The sequence below is a fragment of the Papio anubis genome, chromosome 12 (genome assembly GCF_008728515.1).
Source record: "Papio anubis isolate 15944 chromosome 12, Panubis1.0, whole genome shotgun sequence".
NCBI lineage: Eukaryota > Metazoa > Chordata > Mammalia > Primates > Cercopithecidae > Papio > Papio anubis.
In genome coordinates this window covers 87,850,943-87,873,195 of record NC_044987.1, presented here as the reverse complement: position 1 = coordinate 87,873,195, position 22,253 = coordinate 87,850,943, and the positions used below count along the sequence as shown (strand labels likewise).

Here is a 22,253-nt window from a genome sequence, read left to right as displayed (position 1 = left end):
GGAAGCTAAGCATTTCAATTATTACTAAATTTTAATTTAATAACAATTAATTGTGAAATATTATTACTACTACCATTTTTCAAGTGTTCACAGTATGTCAGGTATTTTAATAAGCATTTAATCAATACCATCTAACTTAGTGTACTCAACTTTATGGTGAGGTAGGCATTATTATTTTCAGAAGAGGAAACAGGATCAGAGAGATTCAGTGACTTGCTGAACATCACACAGTAAGTATCTGAAGCAATATTCAAATAAAGATATTCCTGATTCACAAATCTGTTCTCCTTTCACTGTCTTAAACTTCTGATTTTCACATGGCTCAGTGGTTTGGGGTGGTCTTGAAGATACTAAACCTAGTTATGTGAGTTCCTTAAGTTCAAGGATATGAGGATGATTGGCAGAAATTAGAGTTATCAAGGATTTTATCCGCATTGGTCGAACAAATAAAAGCATGACACAAAGGAAAAGATAGTATAGAAAATATAGTCAGACCCTCCTCTTGTTTTCTAGGTCCATGGGAGCTGGGATGGATGGTGGTTTTTGTCATCATTTTAGAGTATAGCAGTGATAGCATAGAATTATATAGTAATCAGTTGCTTTATAAAATCAGAAGTTTCTTGAAGAGATAGCTTCAGATAATCCTTTTCTGCTTAAAGTAGAGTAAACACCACAGTTGAATGAAAAGCACAAATGCAGTTAGAAACCAGCAATTTCAGTTGTGAATTTGCCATTTAGTATGTAAAACAGGGAAATAAATAAACAGCTAAAAAAACTAGAATTATAGGACCAGTTCTATAAGTTGCTTAAACTCCCTTAGACTTAATATTCCTTCCCTGTCAAGAAGCAGTACAGATTATCTATTTTATCTACATTACAGAGTTTTTAAGAGAGACATAGTAAGTTTTGAAACATTGTAGACTGTATTAAACAATTTTTGTTAGAAATAATTTCTTCAGTTGAGGCCAATTTTTTAAATAACTTTTGAGTTTTTCTTTCATTATTACAAAAATAATATATATTCATGGTCCAAACTATGAAAGTTACAGAAAAAAAAATTCTAAATCTCTTATTTAGTGGCATTCTAGAGCTGCACTGTAGTCGTTCATTCTGAAAGTCAATTGTGCGCATGTCTTTAGAATGATATGTTCAGTGATGTTATGTTGGTAGCTTTAAATAAACCATGATGATATCATTTACACAATGGAAATTGGTAGATATTACCAAGCAGGGCTTTCTTTTTTGGAAACGGTCGTTATACATTTGTCAGTACACCGCTGCCCACAATTCTACAGCTTTGCCAATTTGGTAATTTAAATCAGATTGCTATCCTTTAAGTAAGTCAAAAATTGAAGGAGATTTAAAATAAGCAGATAGTCTGCATTCAGCCTTTAATGTGTCATTCTCCAAATGAGAAGATAGAGTCTGAATAAATGAGAAAACATGCTTTATAAGCCTTTACTGCAAAGACCTGCATTGTTTTATGTCTTTTGCATTATTTGGGCATGTAATAGTTTATACAACCCTTGTGGTTTTCTCTCTCTCTCTCTCTCTCTCTTTTTAAGAATTTAACCACCAAATGCCAACAGTCATAGATCTTTAGAGGCTTTGCCTGTGCTTATGTTGTTTCATTAATGTCTCCTTCTTAATGAGAGCATTTCTAATCTCTACATAGATGGCCAAGAAGTAGAGTTATTGGCCTTCCCCTTAGACATTTGAGTTCCTCTTCAACTTCCTAATTATGTATAGTTCCAAGACACTACTTTGGTAGTAAAATAGGACCAGGAGTACCCACCCAGCTTGCCTTTTATCATCTTATTTTATGGAACTATTTTCTGCTTTCACGACGCTTGAACATCAGAAGCTAATTTTTTATGGATTTCAGAAGTTCAATGAGGACTTTTGAAACATAAGACTTATTTTCTCCATACTTACCCATGTTCAGTCAATATACACAAACATTTTAAATGACATTTTGTCCACCAGAGGGCACTCATATTGTTCCAAGTATAGAGCTAAGGATTATGGCAATTTGAGGAGTTGGAGAAATGAAAAAACCCCCAGGACTCATCAAGTCTTCACTAAATGCCGAACAGAGCAATACAAAGCAATGTTTTATTTCACTTTATTTCCACTCCTCCCATATTCATACACCCCCACCCCCACCCCCTGCTATATACACCAAAAGAATCTGGACAAGTATATTTCTCAATTCACAAAAGAAGTGGGGGGAAAAGGGAGAGAACAGGGTGAATTTCTGCATTCCACATTTTCAAGTACCAGCTTTGCAAAAGGGCATATTTTTCTTTAAAAAGTGGGTGTATGGAGAGTGTGGAAGAATAACAAGAAATTGATTTTCATAAAGTTACCTCCTTTGTGCTTTAAAATGATACATCTCAAGTTGTTTTCCAGTATGAAGCTGATGAACTGCATGCTTCAGATGACACAGCTTCTGCCCTTCTCTGGGAACTTGACACTTCTTAAGCACTAGAAAATCCAGAGGCTGCCACAAGGCTGCGGTCTAGTGTGTTGACAGCCTCAGCCACAAGTTATTCTGACTTCTCACAAAAGCAAAATAAACTTGTGATTTCTGAGACATGTTGTGTACCTCATTAGTGGTTTCAACTAAGTGCTGTTTATTGATCTTAAAGTCTTTCTCTTCTCAATGTAAGCAGATTTCCACCTATGTCTTCATCCTTGCTGAACATTTTAGGATTATGAACCCGCTCCATTCATGGACCCTAGTAATTGCTAAATTTAAGCCATTGCACCTGAGGTAAGGATTCTACCTCATTCCAGTTATACTACTCTTCCATGTCAAACATTTGCCTCATGACATTTTGTTTCCTACAGGGCATTTTTGTTCATACATTTCAAAATTAGACAGATTAAAAGATGCATTACAATATTTCTGCTTCAGAATGGCTCACCAATTAAAAGTCTTAGCATTTTCTCTATTTTAAAGAGTGCTCAGTTAAGCCAACATAGAATGATCTGAAATCTAGCTTTCAATATTTAGTACCTATGTAACACAAACAAACATACCACAAGTACTATACTAATGGAAGGAAAAAAATAAGGTTTTTGTCCATTTGGAAAATCGTGGCAAAGTAATTACCAAAGAATGACTAATAAATATTCATAAACCTGATCTTTACAACATGGCCCAAAGTGCCAGGTACTGTAAAGTTTTGAAAAAATTGGACCGTTGGCACTGCAAAGACCAAAAGCAAAATTGACCTCCCTTCCCCAATTCACATCTGGGTTCAGTTTGCTCTCAGTAAGAAGAGCTTAACCAATCATGCTGACTTAGTCTCGGTTCAGATGGGAAAGCAGCAATGTTATATGAAAGGAGTAGGAAGAGGTAACTATTCCTTTAAGTCCTCCCCTGAGGGAGAAATGCTGTTTTATTATGTTTGGACAGTCCTTACATAATTGCTTAGTATTAGGGAATCGGCTGGTTTGTTGCTGAGTGGTGCCTATTGGGCTTAGATAGTCCCTTTTTGAAGTATGCAGTTTACTGGTCAGAAGCCTTCAAAAATAAAGTACATTATTACAACGGCTTTGTACTGGGTAAGATTAAGCTGAAAAGAAATAACTTTCTTTCCAAAACATGAGATAAAATGCAGAAAGAATTTCATAATTCAGGTTTAACATGGGAAATATAGTTGATATAAAAGTTATTATATAATATAGGCAGAGAATGGGAAATAGGTACAAAATTAAGGAAAATGTAAAATAATCATGATTTACACTGAGTCTTTTTTTTATGAATTTTTCCCGTGGATGCCACAGTTCACAATTACTTTGAAAGTCAGAATTTTTGTGGGTATATTATCTTCAAGTTTGAAAAGGTTTATTCCAGACAAGGAATTATGAAATAATGCCAGACCTGGAATTATCATAAGACTAAGTGTCACTTCACTGATGAGATAAAAATGCTAAGAAGGTCTCTATTAAATAACAGTAATGTTAGTAAGAAAATAGTAGCATATTTCATATCTGTTGCCTTGTTTTTAATCCCCTCAGTCCTAGTTAGCACCTACTTCTTTTGTCAGATCTTTGTTCAATTATCACTTCCTTGGGGAGGCCTTCAAATACCTCCTTGATTAAGTCAAATCCCTCTATAATATGCTTTCAAAGCACCATGCCTCTTTCCTCTAGGAGATAGCAAAGTTGCAATTTTCCATTTATTTTTATAGTTATTTTATAAATATCTATGCTCTCACTGTATTAATGCTCCACAAGGATACTGACTGTGGCTGGTTTTGATGTCCATGGAATCACCAGCATCTAGTATAGTGCCTAGCATGCAGGGGGTACTCAATGCCTATTTATTTATAAAATTATAAATGAATGGTCAAGTGAGGCAATGATAAAATTAATGTCATATTACAAAGTAGCTAACAAACTCAGAAAAGCCAGTTAGCTAACCCAAGATAACAAAGTCATTTAGTAACAGGGCTGGGTGGGACTCAACTCTGTGCTACTTTCTTTACCCAATGTGTCTTATAAGAAAAACTATGAGTCAAAGCATAATGCTTCAAATAAACACAACAAAAGGTAGAGTAACTAACTAAATTTGTTTTCCAACTAAGGTAGTAAAATAAATTGAGTGTTCTTTGCTATTTGCACAAACCATCAGCAATATTCTGGGTGAAGAGCTATTTGCAAAGCTGAATTAAACATCATTCAACCAAGTGAAAATGTCTCCTCAGAAAATAGGTATGTATTTTTTGAAAGAGCTCAGAAAAGGATAGTATTTTATTTTGTTAAAAAAAAAATCTGCATCTGCTTAAACATTTCCATTTAAAAATAAGTATATCCGTTAAACAAAAACAAGGGTGTTGGTTTTCTTTGCTCATCTTTAAACAATGATGTAAACATTCACACATTTAATTTTCATCACTGATAATTAGAGTTTATTACAGAGGAGAAAATCATGAGTGAGAAAAGAGAATTAAGTTGCATAAAGTCTGTGTCAGGGCTTGCATTAGTCTGCTTGGACTGTTGTCACCAATACCACAGACTGAGTGGCTTAAATAACATTTATTTTATCACTGTTCTGGATGTTAGACCCCAAGATTAAGATATCAGCAGGCTTTGTTTCTTCTGAACCTCTCCCCTTGGCTACAAAAGGTTGTTGTCTCCACGTATCTTCATGTAATTCTTCTTTTTTCTAGACCTGGGTCAAAGACAAAGAGAGAATCTTGAGAAGAGCAAAAGAAAAGCGACTCATGTAACAGGGACTCTCGATAATGCTAACAGCTGATTCCTCATCAGAAGCTATGAAGGCCAAAAGCAGTGGGATGACATATTCAAACTGCTAAAAGAAAAATTAAAATAATCATAAAGAAATGCTATGAGCAATTGTATGTCAACAAATTAGGTTACCTGGATGAAATGAACAAATTTCTAGAAAGACACAAGCTACCCAAATTCTCTCTGTAACCTTTAAGCCCTGTATGTTCTTGTCCTTACTTAATGTCCTTATCTCTCATTAGGCTCCCTTCAATTTACTGTATCTCAAATATATTTGCTCTCATTCAGTTCCTAACTTCAAGAACTACACAATGTTTTACTTCTTTACCATGGTGATTATTCCATTTTTAAGGACTCAGCTTAAATGCAATTTCCACAAAGACACTTTCTTAAAACCTTCACACTAAGTAACTACTCAATAAGGCAATACTAATGCTCTAACGAAGAAAATGTCTTTGACAATACCTTTCCCTCAAATACCTGTTGGGCTCCTTGGTAGGCTTTTAATCTAGTTACTAATCAGTTCCATGTGCTAGTGACTATGCCCAAGGTTATTTCCTAGATAAAATTCTCAAGCCCAATTTAGGTATTTGTTTTCCATCTTCCAAGGCAATCTCTTTCACATTAATAGATGATATCTTGAGACCAGTGAAATCATAGACTTGGGTAGGAAGGCCACATACCTTTAATCTGTACTTCCAGAGCTCTGTCTAAATGAGTCACTGTTACTCAAAACCTCTTTAGATTTTATCTATTATGGTTCACGGTTGAAGTGGGACTGTTAAAAGAATCAAACATTTTCAGTATTCTCTTATTGTCTGGCAACTATCCAATTATTTCTGGATTTAGCTTTATTTTCCCAGTAACATCTTGGTAAAAGGTGGAAATGAAAACCAATTTATGATTATTGTGAGTTTTTCCAATTGTATCCCCCAGAATATAATTTATCAACCCCAACACTATTGACATGTTAGATCAGATAATTAAGCATTTTAGGCATCTATCCTGTGCATTGTGGGATATTTGTCAGCATCCTTGGCCTCTACCCACTCTGTGCTTATAGCACCACCCCACCTTAGCCATGACAAACAAAAATATCTCCAGACATTGTCATATGTGTCCTGGTATACAAAATCACCCATCAATTAATAACTGAGACCACAGGCTGAATAGGTCCATTTTCTGCCTTCAAGTTATCATAGTCAATAACTTTACCAAATATTTGGTCAAATTCATAGAATGGGCCTTCATTTATCCAACTTTTAAGAGTTTTATGGCTGCCTAACTTATTACCGATAGGTCAATGTCACCTATTTGAAATATTTGTTATATGTAGATAGTACCTCATTTCAAGTTTATGTTGCATCGTAACTTCAGAATTAGTTTCTATATTAATTATTGCAATTCTAGCTTCATAATGAGCAAATATCAGCATCACTGTGGCTAAAGCCAATATAAAGTTATTTTCCACATGTAATAGTCCAATGCTGGTGTTTGGTAGGTGACTTCTGTGTGGTGTTTCAGAGAGCCAATCTGCTTCCAATATGTGGTTCTGCCATTTTTAACACATAGGTTCAAAGGTCATCATGTTCATATGTTTCAAGTCAAAGTAAAAAGAACACAGAATATTGTATAAGGGAGAATTTTATAGGCTAGACTGTGTAATGGCATATATTATTTTTGCTCACATTTTATTGATTATAATTCAATTATATTGTCGTATCCAACTAAAAATGTGTCTGCATTTGGGATGGAAAATACAGATTACTTACGTGCCCAAGAGCACAAGGGAATAGGTTTGATGATAGCTCTCAGTGCCTGCTATTTTAACTAGTTATATCCTCTCATTGTACCATACCCTTTTTTTAACGTCACTTATTAGAATTATAATAAAGTAATTATTTAAACAACTATTGGTCTATTGTCCATCTTGCCTCTAAATCAGTATACTCCATAAAGGCAAGAACCGCATCCATTGTATTTAATGTTGTATCCTTAGCAAAGTTGCTAGTTTTCTGAACCTTGCAAAGTTCTTGGCATTTAGTACTTTTTCAATAAAAATGTATTAAATAAATAAATAAAATAATGTAGTGGATGAATAAACAAATGATGATTTGGTCCTTGACATAGACCTAGCCTAGCAAGTTATCCTTTGCCAGAGACATATCTAGCTTTCCTCCTGACCTCATGGTTTCATGTTTACTCTGCTTAATTCAAGTAGTGGCAACTGGTTCTGTCTTTGTAACCCATGGTGAAGAAGTGAGATGGTCATGTAGTCTCCAGAGCCCAGTTTTTCCTAACTGTGTTGGTTCCTGAGGCTCCTTCTGCTTCTTGTGATGGTGAATTTTATGTGTCAACTTGATTGGGCCATAGTGTCCAGATATGTGGCACCCAGATACATTATTCTGGGATTTTTCTGTGAGGGTGTTTTTGGATGAGACTAATATTTAAATTGGTGGACTTCGAATAATGTAAGTTACCCTCTATGATGCTGGTGTGCTTCCTCTAATCAGCTGAAGGCCTGGATAGAACAAAAGACTAACCTCCCCCCAGCAAGAGGAAATGCTGCAGGAGACAACCTTTGGACTTGAACTGTAGAATCAGCTCTTCTTCGGGTCTCCAGCCTGCTAGACCATTTTGCAGATTTTGCACTTGCCAGTCTCCATAATTATGTCAACCAATTCCTTCAAATAAATCTTTCTATGTACTGTATACATACATCCTATTGGTTCAGTTTTTCTGGAGTATCCTAATACACTGCTTATATACATTATCAATTTTAGACTTCACTCTAAATAGAAGTATTGACCTTATAGTTGGCATGAATACCTATTTTCAAACAGTCTTCACAGAGTTGCATTCATGACCAAGATCAAAAGAAGTCTTTAAATCTGTAGGAATTAAATTACATTTACATATTACCATACTTATTTATTTCACTTGGTTTTAAGCCTTACAAAGGCAAATACTATATTATATCTTTTTCTGCATCCCTAGCATCTAGCCCATAGTAGATTTTAAAATTGTGTATTGAATGAAATAAATGAATAAATTTTAATACTTATATGCAAAAATACAGGACTTCATCCCAAACCATTCCTGTCATCTAGCACAAAGCAAGGGAAGTCCTGGTACAATCCTCAAATCATCACCTTTATCCACTTTCCCATGTTATTAATGACATTCTATATATTGTGGCTGCAGAGAAGTCTTTCACTGTGTCCTCCCAGGGACAAGCTCAGCCAGTCACACACATAGGGTGTGGGTTTATTTTCCTATAGCAATGCTGTGAAGAGCCAAATAGTAAAGCACAGTTTGCCCACACAGGATGGCCTGAGTTTAAGTTCTAGCTCTACCACTTATTAATCATGCAAGCTTCCTCAGCTGTAATGTGGGGAAAATAATAATACCTACATCATGATGTTGTAGTATGGATGAAATAAAATTATGAATATAAAACATCTACTAAAATGCCTGGCCACAGCAAGAATACAACACACATTAACTATGAATAGTGATTATTGTGTCCTAAAGAGGTCCCAAGGTCAAAGTCAAAACAACACTCTAAACTGACTTTAATCAAAGGTAAGTTAAGAATAAATACTGCACTGTAATGGCATGTCAGAAGAGGAGGTGAAGGAGGCTGAGGAATGAACAATTAGAAACCGAGTAAAATAGGCAAATAGAGGATGGTCTAAAAGAGATCCAGAAATAGAGCATTATTGTCCTGATATTTCTATCTAGGGAGCCCTTATTTGAGCAAACCAGTCTATCTAAAAAGACCACAGTTAGACAGATTGTCACAGTGCTCTAATCACTTCTAACAGGTCATTGGGAGGGCTGGGCCCAGGGCCTAATATCCCCCAGATTCTCCTGTTCATATTAAGGCACAGAGCTTTCCTATTGTGTGTGCTCAGTTTCTGACCAAATTTTTAATGATACAGCATTCATTTCACTGCCTCATTACTACACACCTGTATTAGTCAGGGTCCCAACAGAAAACAGACGGCACACTCAAATTGGAAAAATTAAGGCAAGTTTAGTAAAAGGATTCTTGCTAGAGTTGTGGACAGTATATAAGGAAACTACAAGAACAGTGCATTACCCCCAAGGTGAGTAACAGATGATCACCTCCAGGTCTGAAGAGGCAAGAAAGGGAGTCAGTGGAGAACCTGGAGAGACAGCAAGAGTAGGGCAAATAAGGATACCGAAGAGCTATGGCCTATACTTGAGAGAAACTCCCAGAGTAGGACATGGAAGGAACCAGGATAGTAATACACTGACCCTACTCTGCTTTCTCCTACCAGTCTTCTAGCAATGCCTTAAGCAAACCCAACCAGAAGCAGAACATGAGGGAGCCCAAGGTCAGCTCTGGAGTTTATAGCAGGGAGGGGAAAAAGAGAAAGTGAATCTGGTGAGGCCACAAACATCAAATATCCAGCACATGGCCCTACCTTCCTAAATGTCTGGCACTGCCCCAGAAGGAATAACTTCATATGATTTCTTCAAGATAAAGCCAACAGTCTGTCTTCTCTAATAGCCTCATCTACCTCTCAAACTTACACACTCAACTCTTCCATCAGGGAGAAATCCTTTTGCAGCTGGTATAGTGCTCTTTTGGCTTTTCTTTTCCCAATTACCTTGTTTATTCATAGAAATAGTGCACTAGAGGGCCCATCCCTTTGGGCCTTTGAATAAGCTCTAACATGTCAGAACCGGCTGGACTTGTCCATGCCTGGAGCTCTATGACACAATAAAACCCAGTAAGATATACTTGGCACTAAATAGGGGCTGATTAGAATGGAATCCTCCATTGATGACACAGGACCTCAGGTTGTAATTCTGAATGTCAAAAGTCATTATACAAAACTGTATAAAATACAATACTGGATTTTTTAAAGGAGTTGATTATTTGCATCCTGGAACATGCATCACTGCATATTCCATGTTAACAGTTCCTGAAGTTAAAACAAAAAACAAAAAACAAAAAACAAACAAAAAAACCCCCGAAGTTTGATAGTTTTGTAAATCAGCCTTGAAATTCTTAGTTCTTAAAACTGGCCACGACCCGAAATGGAAATAGAGAACAAAGAAAATAAACTGTTTTCATAAGTCAGAATCCAACAGCATCAGAAATCTTGAAAGAGGTTGGAAAACATTTTCAGACTGGTTTTACAACTCCTGTTAGCCTAGTTAATTGATATCGCCACCCAAATTTACTTTAACTGGGCTTTGAAAACTTTTGAAATTCATCTTCCTAAATGAATACAGTTCTAAACTCTGTGAAGAATGGTGTATTTTCCTGCCCACTATTAAACTAACCTGAAATTTTATAGCATGCTAGAAATTCTAGTCAAATCTGAAGAATCACCTTGAAGCCATTAATTACCAGATAATCCTGAAACCAAAGAAAAGACTCATATTTATAGATGAATAAAAGAACTCCCAGGGTGGCCTAACCATAAGTTATTTTCTTGGGACCTTCTTGAAGGTAATATCTCTTGGGTGGCAAGGCTGGCACCAGACAAAGTGATGAAGCTGTTTTCATTGCATGGGCTCCAGACGCCTTTGTTGTTTCTATCAGGCTCCCAGGGCAGCCTCGCCCAGGTCTTCTTGATTACCCAGTTCCCTTCTAGTTTAAACATTCCTAGCCCTCTGACTCTTTCTTTTTTTTTCTTCTTCTTCTTTTTTTTTAAGATGAAGTCTCACTCTGTTGCCGAGGCTGGAGTGCAGTGGCCTGATCATGGCTCACTGCAGCCTCGACTTCCCCAGGCTCAGGTGATCCTCCCACCTCAGCCTCCTGAGTAGCTGGGAATACAGGTATGCACCACTACTCCAGGCTCCCTTTTCTTATTTGTGGAGATGAGGTCTCACCATGTTGCCCAGGCTGGTCATTAATTCCTGGGCTCAAGCAATCCACCCACCTCAGCTTCCCAAAGTGCTAGGATTACAGGCATGACCTACAGCATTGGGCCAGGAAGACTTCTTTATGTGACTGAGTAAAAAAGTTTAAATACTTCCTATCTTCCTTCCCCAATGATATGCTAAAAACTGGTGCTTTAACTACAGTGTGTAGCTTTAAGGAGAATCAGCCATGTTGGAAAACACCTGGACAAACAATCAGGGGGCTTGGGTTCTTGCTCCTCCCCTACCACTAAAAGCTAATGTGACCTTGACAGTGTCACTTTACTTCTTTGGCCTTAGATTCCTCTTCTATAAGAAGGTAGTTGAATTATGTTAGTGATGTCCATGCTGTTTTTTTTAGCCTTTCTGCAAAATAGAATATTACATGGGAGCTCAATATGTGAAGCAGAAAAAAAGTAGAGCTGCTCTAGTTTGAAGATGATTTCTACAAACCCTGTGCACTTGACCATCACACTTCCCAATATGTCTTAAGTTTACTCTCCTTTCACAGTAGGACCTTTGATTCATGCATGTGGCTCATGATCTCTGAGGTTCTTCTTTCTTTCTTTTTTTTTTTTTTTTTGAGACGGAGTCTTGCTCTGTTGCCCAGGCTGGAGTACAGTGGTGTGATCTCAGCTCACTGCAAACTCCACCTCCCAGGTTCATGCCATTCTCCTGCCTCAGCCTCCTGAGTAGCTGGGACTACAGGCACTCGCCACCACGCCTGGCTAATTTTTTGTATTTTTAGTAGAGATGAGGTTTCACCATGTTAGCCAGGATGGTCTCAATCTCCTGACCTGCTGATCTGCCCACCTCGGCCTCCCAAAGTGCTGGAATTACAGGTGTGAGCCACGGCTCCCAGCCTCTTGAGATTCTTCTTTAAAAAGCAGAACTCTGGATCCCACTCCAAAATCTGCTAAATCAGCTTGTCTAGAGGTAGGGCTCGGGAATGTGCATTTAAACAAGCATCTCAGGTGAATTTCATCTACACAAAAGTTTCAGCACAGCAAAGCAATTTGAAAAAGGACTGGGTCAAATATTTCTGATGTCCATCTTTACTCTAAAATTCAACAGTGGTTTTCAGTATTTAAGACTTAGAAAAATCCTTTAAGATCTGATAAAAGCAATGACTCTCCTCCCTGAGAAATATGCAAACAAACAAATATGCATACACATACATTCACAGATACATATATGAAATGTTCCTAGAATTTTAGCAAGCTTATGTACTCAGTTATATATCCCTCTGATGTACATCCATGGACACCCTATAGCCTCATAGTTAAAACCCTTCCAATATTCATGACTTAATAGCGATATTTCAGGGTGAGTGTAGTGATTCACAGGAGCCCTTTTGGGGGGCTTCTGACATTGCACTAAGCCAAAGGTTGCCTCTAAATTAGGACTTCTAACTCAATTTTCAAATTGTTCAAAATAATTGGTATGTCCTTTTTGTTTGTTTTTCTTAACTACCAGGATAGTGTTACCCTGAATTTTCCTTAAATACTTACTTCACCACAGGTATGAGGATGACATGGCTAACCCCTAGGCAAACAGCTGACACTTTCTGAAGACCCTCACTGTAAGGGCTGTTCAGTTCCCAAACTGTTTCAATTATCAAATTATGCTTATAGACATTCCTGCCCATGGAACAAGAGGGTCATGTCTTCCAACAGGAATGATGCAGCCACCTCACTGCTGGAAATCTAGACATTCTTTTCAGAGGACCCAGGAGTGAGCTTGGAGCTGGTTTTCAATCTGCCAAACAATAAAATTGTGTGGTGGCGCCAGGCACTCCTATTAAGGGCTGCTCCATAAATATTCATGGACCATGATAACAACCAGGATATTCCTTCCCAAGTCTGTCTTTCTCACAGTGACCCAGATGTGTCATGTGGAGGGGGGTCTCTAGCATCCAACAGAGATGAGGTCCTGTACTGCCTAGAAAATTTCTTTACGCTTTTATTTTTAAAAACCTTTCTCCTGCAATCAGAGTGATTTTGGCTTTCATTTGCTATTGGCCTGCCAGCAGTAGCCCCTCTCCAAGTCAGCTCCCTACCTACTTCCTTCCAGTCGATAGGGAACCACTTAACGACATGAACATTAACTAATTTGAAGTTTGCTTTTCATCCCAGCACTAATAGGAGAAGAGGAATGTGTTTCTGTTTGCAAGTTTTCCATGTGGGTTAAGTAAAGATTGTTTGCTCAAGTTTGAAGCTTGGAAGAAAAAGGAAAAACAAGGACCATGCCTCATCTTGTCCTTTGAAGGTAGGCGGAAGAGCCATTGTTCCCCGTGCAGCTGAAACTTGTGGGCTGAGAAACCACTGGAGTCTCCTCTCTGAGGTTTCTGAAAAATTCCCCACACATATCATTGTCAGTAACCGTGGCGGGCTGTTTTGTTTCGCCTTTCATTCCTTATTTATTGCCAAAGCAAATGGCAATGACAGTTGAGAATGGAAAGAGTGGCAAGGATTGAAATATAGAAATAAGGCATTGATATAAACAAGAGAAGTTGCTACAAAGGGAAAGGAGTCCCTTCTCTGAGAGCTCAAAATGCGTTTCAGCATCCAGCAAGGCTGGACAGAAAGCAGTTATTTTTAAAGGTAAACAGGTAAGAAGTGAAGCAGTGAGTCATCCAGAGCTCCAGGGTGGATGCCCACCCCTCTCACAATGAAAGGATTGCCTCTTAGTTCTTTATAGGTAAAACAGGGCCCAGAACAATGGAAAGAAATATGTTTGAGAATAACAATTAGGACATATCATATTGAAGCCAAAGCTAGATGGATTAAAAAATAAATAAATAAAAAAGAACCTACCTTTCAAAATCTCAAGGAAAGGGAAAAAAAAAAAAAAACAAAACACACCCTTGGAGTGATTCCCTCTCCTTAGCTGTTCAACGGCCAAGCTAAGGATGCCACAATTGATCCGGAGTTTGTTGGAGATTCTGATTTCAAGCGTGGCTTCTTTGTTTCATGGCATATGCAGCATTTTTCATGCTTCTCCTTACATTGTGGTTTTCACAACAACTCAGCAGAACATTCTATTCTGAATGCCCTGAGTCTGTCCCATTTGCAAAGAAAGGGCAACAGAGAGATGAAGTGTTTCAATGTTCCCATCACTGAAAGGATACAATCTGAGGTCTTCAACATGGTCTAACTAGATCTCTGTCATCTGACCCTTGCTTATTGTTCCAGCTTCAAGTTCTAATATTTTGCCCCTTGAACTTCATGATCCAACAATTTCAGAAACATTAATTTCCTCCAAATCACTGCACTGCTTTAGATGTCTATGGGCATTCCGATGACATTCTATCTCCCTGGGCAACCCTCCCTTGGTGCCTTCCCTTCTCTCTGCCTAATCCTTAGCTATCAAGGCATAACTCAGGTGTCATCACATCTAGGAAGTTATTCTTAACACCCTAAACCAGTCCCTCACATGGGATTAAGCACCTGGGCATGACATTCACAGGAGAATTACCATATTTATTTAAACTATTTCTGTGTTTATCTCCTCCACTAAATCATATGTTCCTCGAGGGCATCTTATTTTCTCAGTATCCCCACTGCCAAACAAAAGGTAGGCACTTAATTGAATTTAATGAAATAAAGAGTAGTATAGAGTAGAGGGAAAAGCACTGAATTTAAATTACAAAAGCCTGATAGGCAAGTTTATCTTGACTCCTCAGCTCACCAGCTGAGGCTAGTTTTATTGCTGACAACTTCAATCTTCCTTCATTGCCAGCACAGTTCTTTGGTGAGCTTCATGGCATCGCCCATGTAACCTGGATCTCCATGCCCACTGATCTCCAATTCTGACAGTCTCTGCCCCAAGTCTTATAAGCAGAACAAAATCATTCTCCAATTCCCCCCACCACCCACCTGGTAATAGCCAATAGCTAATATCTAGGGCAGCACTGAATCAAGAACCAGACTCCTTTCCCCAACCAGCCCATCATTCACTCCACAATCCTTCTAGATGACTGTCTTGAATTTGAATTTTCTGTAACAAGCATGAAATAAATCTATATATGTGGTTTCACTTATTGGATTGAGTCTTATTCACCTCTCTTTGTAATAACCCAACATGTTCAAAACATAGGGTACACTTGATGAATATGAACAATTAAGTATAACTTCTGTGGTTCCTTTTGGGCTTACGATTAGATGTTTTGTGACAGAAACAGATCGTTGTCTATCAAGATGTATGTCTCACCCTTTCTGATGCTGAGATATTTCTGAGAAGAGGCTTAGCTAGAGACTGACTTAGAGACTTTCCAGCACTCCTTGCATCTATAGTGGCTATGTGTTTTTACCAACAAAATGGAAATAGAGGAAATATGTGTCTTGCCTGATCCAAGGCTTTAAAGAAGTGGTTGTAACTTCTTCATGCACTTCGATTCCTGCTGGTTCAATGTAGATGAAAAATGGGCCCTATAGCAAGCGTTAACCAACTTTTTCTGGGTAATAAATTCTTTATGCTTTATTGCCATATGATCTCTGTCATAACTGCTCAACAATGCCTTTATAGTGCAAAGTAGGCATGGCAATACATAAACAAGTATTTGGAACTGTGTTTTAAAAAATTTTTATTTACAAAAAAAGAGATGAAGGGCCATATGTAGCCCATAGGCTGTAAGTTACCAACTCCTGCCTTAGAGGATAGCAGACCATGAGATAGAAGGCTGAATTCTTGAATCCCTCATGGAGAAAAATCAACAACACAGATCAGGATTGCCTGTCTTGGCTTGTTACATGAATATAATAGGAAAATTCTATTTTATTAGGCCATTGGAATTTTGGTGCTTATTTATTAAATAAGTTAGCTTCGCCTTTACTAATACATGATGCTAGTACAAGGTTTATAACTTGAGGATTAAATATGTAGAGTTAAAAGAGCCACCAAGATAAGCTTAAAGCAGAGCCACATGATTTGGTTCTCCTACTTACCAGTTCCCTGACCTATGCTGGCTCCTAGAATCATTTATTCTTTCTCATGTTTTTCCTCCTTTGCTACTTTCCTGTACCCCCTCTCATAGCTTATTAGGCAGGCAATTAAAAAGTGGTAAAACATGATATATTTTATTCCATAGGCCTGTGTTAAAACTGTACTAGCCATACTTAATGTACATAGATATCATTATATCTTTAAATTTAGATGTAAGATGTCACAGATAACCTGGTAAAGAAAAATAGCCACTATTTGCTCTTCACAAGTGCATTGCTATCCTCTGTGGCCAAAGCTGTGTGGATATCTATGGGCATAGTAAAAGATCTAGCCCCTTCTTTTGCATTAATGTCCATTAGATGTTCTTAAAGCAATGCAGCTTGAACCCAATGTGCCTCAGAGTGTAGTAAAATTCTCATTTAACTTCTAGTTACAAAGCTATCTCAGCCTAGGCATCAAACATGTGTCCAAATTTTGGTGGTGGCAAGGTGGACGGGGCTGGGATATAGAAGGTGGTCAACACTTCAAAAAAGAACAAGTTTAAGGGACAGGTACATTCTGATCTCATAAGCATTCCTGTCCTCTGACAACTAAAGGATTGTTAGTGCGGGGGACAGATTTCTTAGCATGCTTTTAGTTGCAAGTAATAGCAATTCAAAACTCATATCAACTGATTTAAACAACAAAGGGAATTATCTTATTTGTGTGAAAAAAGCTAGTATGGAATTTAGAAATAGTTCGTTCAGGACTCTGGCTCCATTTCCTTATCATTCTCTTTTCTCTATCCTCCTATATATGACATCTATATCTTCAAGTGACTTCCCTTGTGGCTGCAGCAGTCTCAGATCTTATAAACACATATCATATCATTCAAGGTAAGAGAGGGGTCCTATCCTTTCTCCAATCATGGATAAAATAATCCCAGGTTCTGACTTGACTAACTTGGTCGGGTGGATGGCATTTGTTGATTGGCTTAGACCTATGGTTTCTGCCCATCCCTGACACAATTACTGTGCCAAAGGGGATGAATGAATGCTGACTGGCTTTTGCTACTTAAGGCCCACCCAATCTGCACGCTAACCATGTAATGGGGCAAGGGTGGAATGGCTCTGGGAAGATAATTACAATGTCTACCACACTAAGCGAAGGTCAACGCATCATGTGCCTTCCCTCGAGTTTCTTTAAGATCCTCATGCAGGTAGATTTCATACTACTCTACTCTACCAACTCACCAGAGTCCCGGCTTTGCTGCTTTGTAAGAAATCAACCCCATTTTGCTGCTGAGGGAACTGATAATCAGGGAGTTAAATCAGTTTCCTAAGACATTGCAGCTGGTAAGTGGTACAGCAAAGGCATAACCACAGCTCCACCAGACTCAGTCTCATTTTCTTATGCCCCACCCTGTGTCTCCCATCTAAAAAATAAGCTGAAGTTAGAGGATGGCCTGCACATTAGGAGATGTCCCAGTCATATGCAAGCCCTAGCTGAACAGTGGGCTCTGTTCTGCTCTCTGACATGCAATGTTTACTGCGAGTATAGAACTTACAGTTTGAGTCTGGAAGAAAATGCGTAGTGAGTTATCGTAATCATCATTTCAGTGTCTAAGTACAGTTGACCTTTGAAAAACATGAGTTTGAACTATGCAAGTCCACTTACATGCAAATTTTCTTCTTCCTCTGCCACCCCTGAGAAAGCAGGACCAATTCCCCCTCTTTGTCTTCCTCCTCAGCCTACTCAACATGAAGACAAGAACAAAGACCTTATGATGATCCACTCCTACTTAATACATAGTTAACATATTTTCTCTTCCTTATGATTCTCTTAATAACATATTCTTTTATCTAACTTACATTATTGTAAAAATACAGTACATGTAATACATGTAACATACAAAATACATGTTAATAAACTATGTTATCAGTAAGATTTCAGGTCAACACCGGGCTATTAGTAGTTAAGTTTTGGGGAGTCAAAATTTAAACATGGAGTTTTCTACTATGCTGGGGGTCAGCACCCCCAACACTATGTTGGTCAAGGGTCAGCTACACCATCTTTGCATTGAATAGAGAATGTGTGTATATGAGTATGTGCATGTGTGTATAGTTTATTTCCCAGTATTTTTAAAATATTAACAACAGGTGGCCTTTCTGGGTTCTCTTTAATTGTAAAAAAAACTTTCAGAAGTCTATGATACATCACTAGCCTCCCTTCAGAAGCCCTCCAGTGTGTCTTATAAAATCATCCCAGGGTTGTAACATGCACCGACCCCAGCCTGTCCAACTTGTCATTTCCGAATTAGTGTCCAGACAGACCCACACTTAACACAGGCTTAGTACTTGAGGAAGGCTGAGATTATGCACCCTGAAACCTTCTCCAGCTTTTAACTGCAACATCTGCAATGATCTGGGTAGTAGTATGATGTGTTTAGAGTATGTGAGTACAGATTAAGGCTAAGCATAAGATGTGAGAGAGAGATAATCCCAAATTGGCTACTCAGTTTGCATACTTAACATGATTTTGGGCAGGTCATCAACCTCTCTAAACCTCTTACGTGTAAAACTGGAATAATAATAATAATAACATACACTTCATGTGGTAATCATAAACATAATGTCTGACACATAGCATTCAAAATTGTTCACTGATACTATTATTATAAATATTAATGCTTATTACTTATGATTATTTATCAGAATTGGCATTTTACTCAAATGACCAAATTCACTCCATTTTCTTACTGCTGGACATTAGATATAATTTCCTTCTGCTTAATATACTGCCTTTGGGAATCTAATCTTTAATTTAAATAAAGTTCTATTTTCCTCTTTCATATTGAAGGAAAATAAACAAACAGATGCAAAACATATTTTTTAATATCTTGGCTATTTACTTTCTGATTTATAGTATCTAGTACTGTGCTTAAAGTTTTTATTCCATTTCTTTTTTTGTTAGCTAAAGTAGCAGATCTTCTTATAATTTCCTTCAGCAATTTCTTTTGATACTTATCAAGTCCAAGCAACTAAGACACAGGCCCTGTAAGGAAAATGTCATCTCTATATAGTCAATAGACCCAGGTTTCAATGGGCTTAACCTGAGCTCTGGCCTGCACAGCACTTCAGTGTTACATCCCAAGGGTCTCGGAGCTAATGAAACATGTTGCAATCCTAATATCTACTTAAGCAAATTGAATGTGGCCATCCAGGAAAATTACTCCGTTGTCATAGTAACTCTTTTACTACTTAGTTCAAGAAGAATAGAAAAAAAGAAAAATAAAACCTGGCAGCCAACTTCACAACCCAAAATAAAGTTGCAGGAGGTACAAAGCAGAGACAAATGAGGGATTTAATTCAATATGGGGGAAAACACCTGAAATGCAATGAACTCCCCATAACACACACTACCTTAGCATGCTTAGACATAAGGTTGATGGTGTCTAAGCAAGAAACTCACAGAATGTGAAACATGGAAGAACTCTTAGGAGATCTAATTTGAGCCCTTCATTTTACAAATAAAGAAACAAAAGTCCAGAGAGGTAAAACAACTTACACAAGTCCACACACTCCGTTATCAGCCCATACTGAAGCAGAAACAAGGTCTCCTGCTTTTCTGCCCAGGAATCTTCTGTCTTATCATTCTATGTCTGGGATATAAAGGCAAAAAAAAGTTGCATCCAAAAGATATTTTGGAGTCTTTGCTTTTTTTTTTTTTTTTTTTGAATTATAAAGGATTGACTCAGTGCAGCAAGCGGAAAGCAGGTTAATTTTAAACCCATTCCAGAACTGAGCAGTTATTGAAAAAGAAAGACCTCACTCATCATACATCAATTACCCATTGACTTTGTGCTAAGCACTATGCCGGCTTCCTGAGATCAAAGATGATTTGGTCAAAATGCTTAGTATATTCATAATTCTTTCAAAAGTAGAATACCTTATGTTTACACTGAAAGCCAAAAGTTTGAAAATCTCCAGCTCCAAGGGATTTATTCTCTATTTCACAAACCTTAGAACATAAGGCAAAGTTATGGTACTAACAAGCAACAGCTGCAGCCTGATTTTAACTCCATGATGCTTTCAATATCAAGAAAGCGTAGAAATTGCAAACCTGTGCCAGAGAGGCCTTTTAACATTATCATTGATGAAAAGGGGGACAATACCTAGTCAAAAAAAAGAGGCGGCCCAGGAAATTTAGACGGTAAATATCATGGTCTAGAAACATGAAAACTGGCTCCTTTATGCACAACATTGCTCAGTCTACAGGTTAACATTACTACGCCATGCCCATCTCGACCTCATGCCAACCCATTTGATTTACCAACCAGGACCAGCCACTTTGGTCTTATCACTAAATGATGTCCCTTGACTTTTTGGTTGAACAATTTTTTTTTTTTTTTGGCAAGAAATAATCCTTAAATTCCAAGTGATTGCAGAGGAAAGAGGTCTTGGTATCCCATTCTTAAATCAGCATCCCCCAAAGCCAGAAGCAACCTGATGATTATACAGAATTAAACCCAGTAGGCATTGCAATAATTAAGAGAGAGCCTATTAGTTGGCGGTCATGGAGAGAAGTGACTAAGGGACAAAAAGATCCCATAGAGATATGGAAACATCAGTTTATACCAAGTGAAAATATGCTCCTGCCTGGGACTTGGTGGTAGATTTTGTTTCTCTAATTAGGCTATCAGTGGAGCACAAAATTGGTGCCAATCAATCTTCTTTGGGTGGATGGATAAGTAGGTAGTTGGATAAGAACAGAATTATAGTTAACAGTGATGGTGTTGATAAATTCTAAAATAAGGACGATGGATGGATACATTCATGCAGTCATTCATTCACCTACTGAAAAGTATTTGTTAAACAGCTATTATATAACAGATTCCGCTCTAAATGTTAGTTACAGCAATAAAATTGACAACGTACTGTCTCTCATATAAATTCCAGTAGGCTTTACATTCTACTGACAGGAAGGAGAAAACAAAACCTGACCAAAAAACATTCCATGTGGTAATAAATGCTATGAAAAAAAAATAAGGAATGAAGGGGGACTGGCTGATGAGGGTAGAGGCAGGGTTCTGAGCAGGAAATAAGTTTGAAGTGTTTTAAAAGCAGAAGAACAAGCATTTTACAACTGTAGTAGAGGACAGGGGAAAAAATGATGTTAGAAATTAGGCAGACACAAGAATACGTGTCACTTTAGGCGACATGATGAGGATTTCAGATCTTTTATAATGGGCTGGGAAACTACTGGGAGGTTTTGAGATGGTAAGTTGGGTGACCTGATTTACATTTAAAAGTATCACAATTTCTTTATGAAAAATAGGATGAGGAGAACTGGAATGGGTTGAAGGCGCAATGTGGTGAAGAGTTTATGATAATCCAGGAAAAGTGTGATGGTCTCAGGGACTTGAGAAGTAGCAGTTTGTGGGACAAGAAGTGGTCAGAGAAGAAAACAACAGGACCAATTGATTAGATATGAAGACAACAGAATAATTCCAAGATTGTTTCTAGGATTGGGAACTCAGCACATCTGAAAAAATTATGGTCCCATTTCTGAGATGAGAAAGACTAGGGGAGAGTTTTCGAAAATGAAAATCAAGGTTTCTGTACTAGAAGCATTAAGTTCAAGAAGCCAGTTGAATCAAAGAAGACAAGCCTTGTACATGGCTGGATATATGTCTGGAGTTGAGGGAAGTGGTAAGGTCTAAAGTGATGATATAGTTTGGATTTATTGCCCTGCCCAAATCTCAGATCGAATTGTAATCCCCTGTGTTGGAGGAGGGGCCTGGTGAGAGGTGATGGGATTATGGGGGGTGGATTTTCCCCTTGCAGTTCTTGCAATAGTGAGTTCTCAGGAGATCTGGTTGTTTAAAAGTGTGTAGCTCCACCCCCTTCACTCTCTCTTCCTCCTTCTCCAGCCAAGTAAAACGTGCCTGCTTCCCCTTGGCCTTCCATCATGATTGTAAGTTTCCCGTGACCTCCCAGCCATGCTTCCTGTACAGTCTGCAGAATTTTGAATCAATTAGGCCTCAGGTAGCTCTTTATAGCAATGCAAGAATGGACTAACACAAGTGGTAAGGTCTAATTAATGTAGAAATTTAGAAGTCAGCAATGCATGTGCTAACTGATTGGTAATGGCTACAGAAACAC

The 22,253-nt window shown here is 37.9% G+C and overlaps 1 protein-coding gene across 2 annotated transcripts in view; it reads right to left on the bottom strand.

The window, feature by feature from the left end:
• Positions 1-4,894: 4,894 nt before the first annotated feature.
• The window catches only part of METTL15 (methyltransferase like 15), a 432,137-nt gene continuing 414,778 nt past the window's right edge, over positions 4,895-22,253 (bottom strand). For both annotated transcript variants that reach the window (XR_002517048.1, XR_002517047.1), the window contains one exon: positions 4,895-5,185. The gene's annotated coding sequence lies outside the window, so the exon portion shown is untranslated. The remainder of the gene's footprint in view (positions 5,186-22,253) is intronic.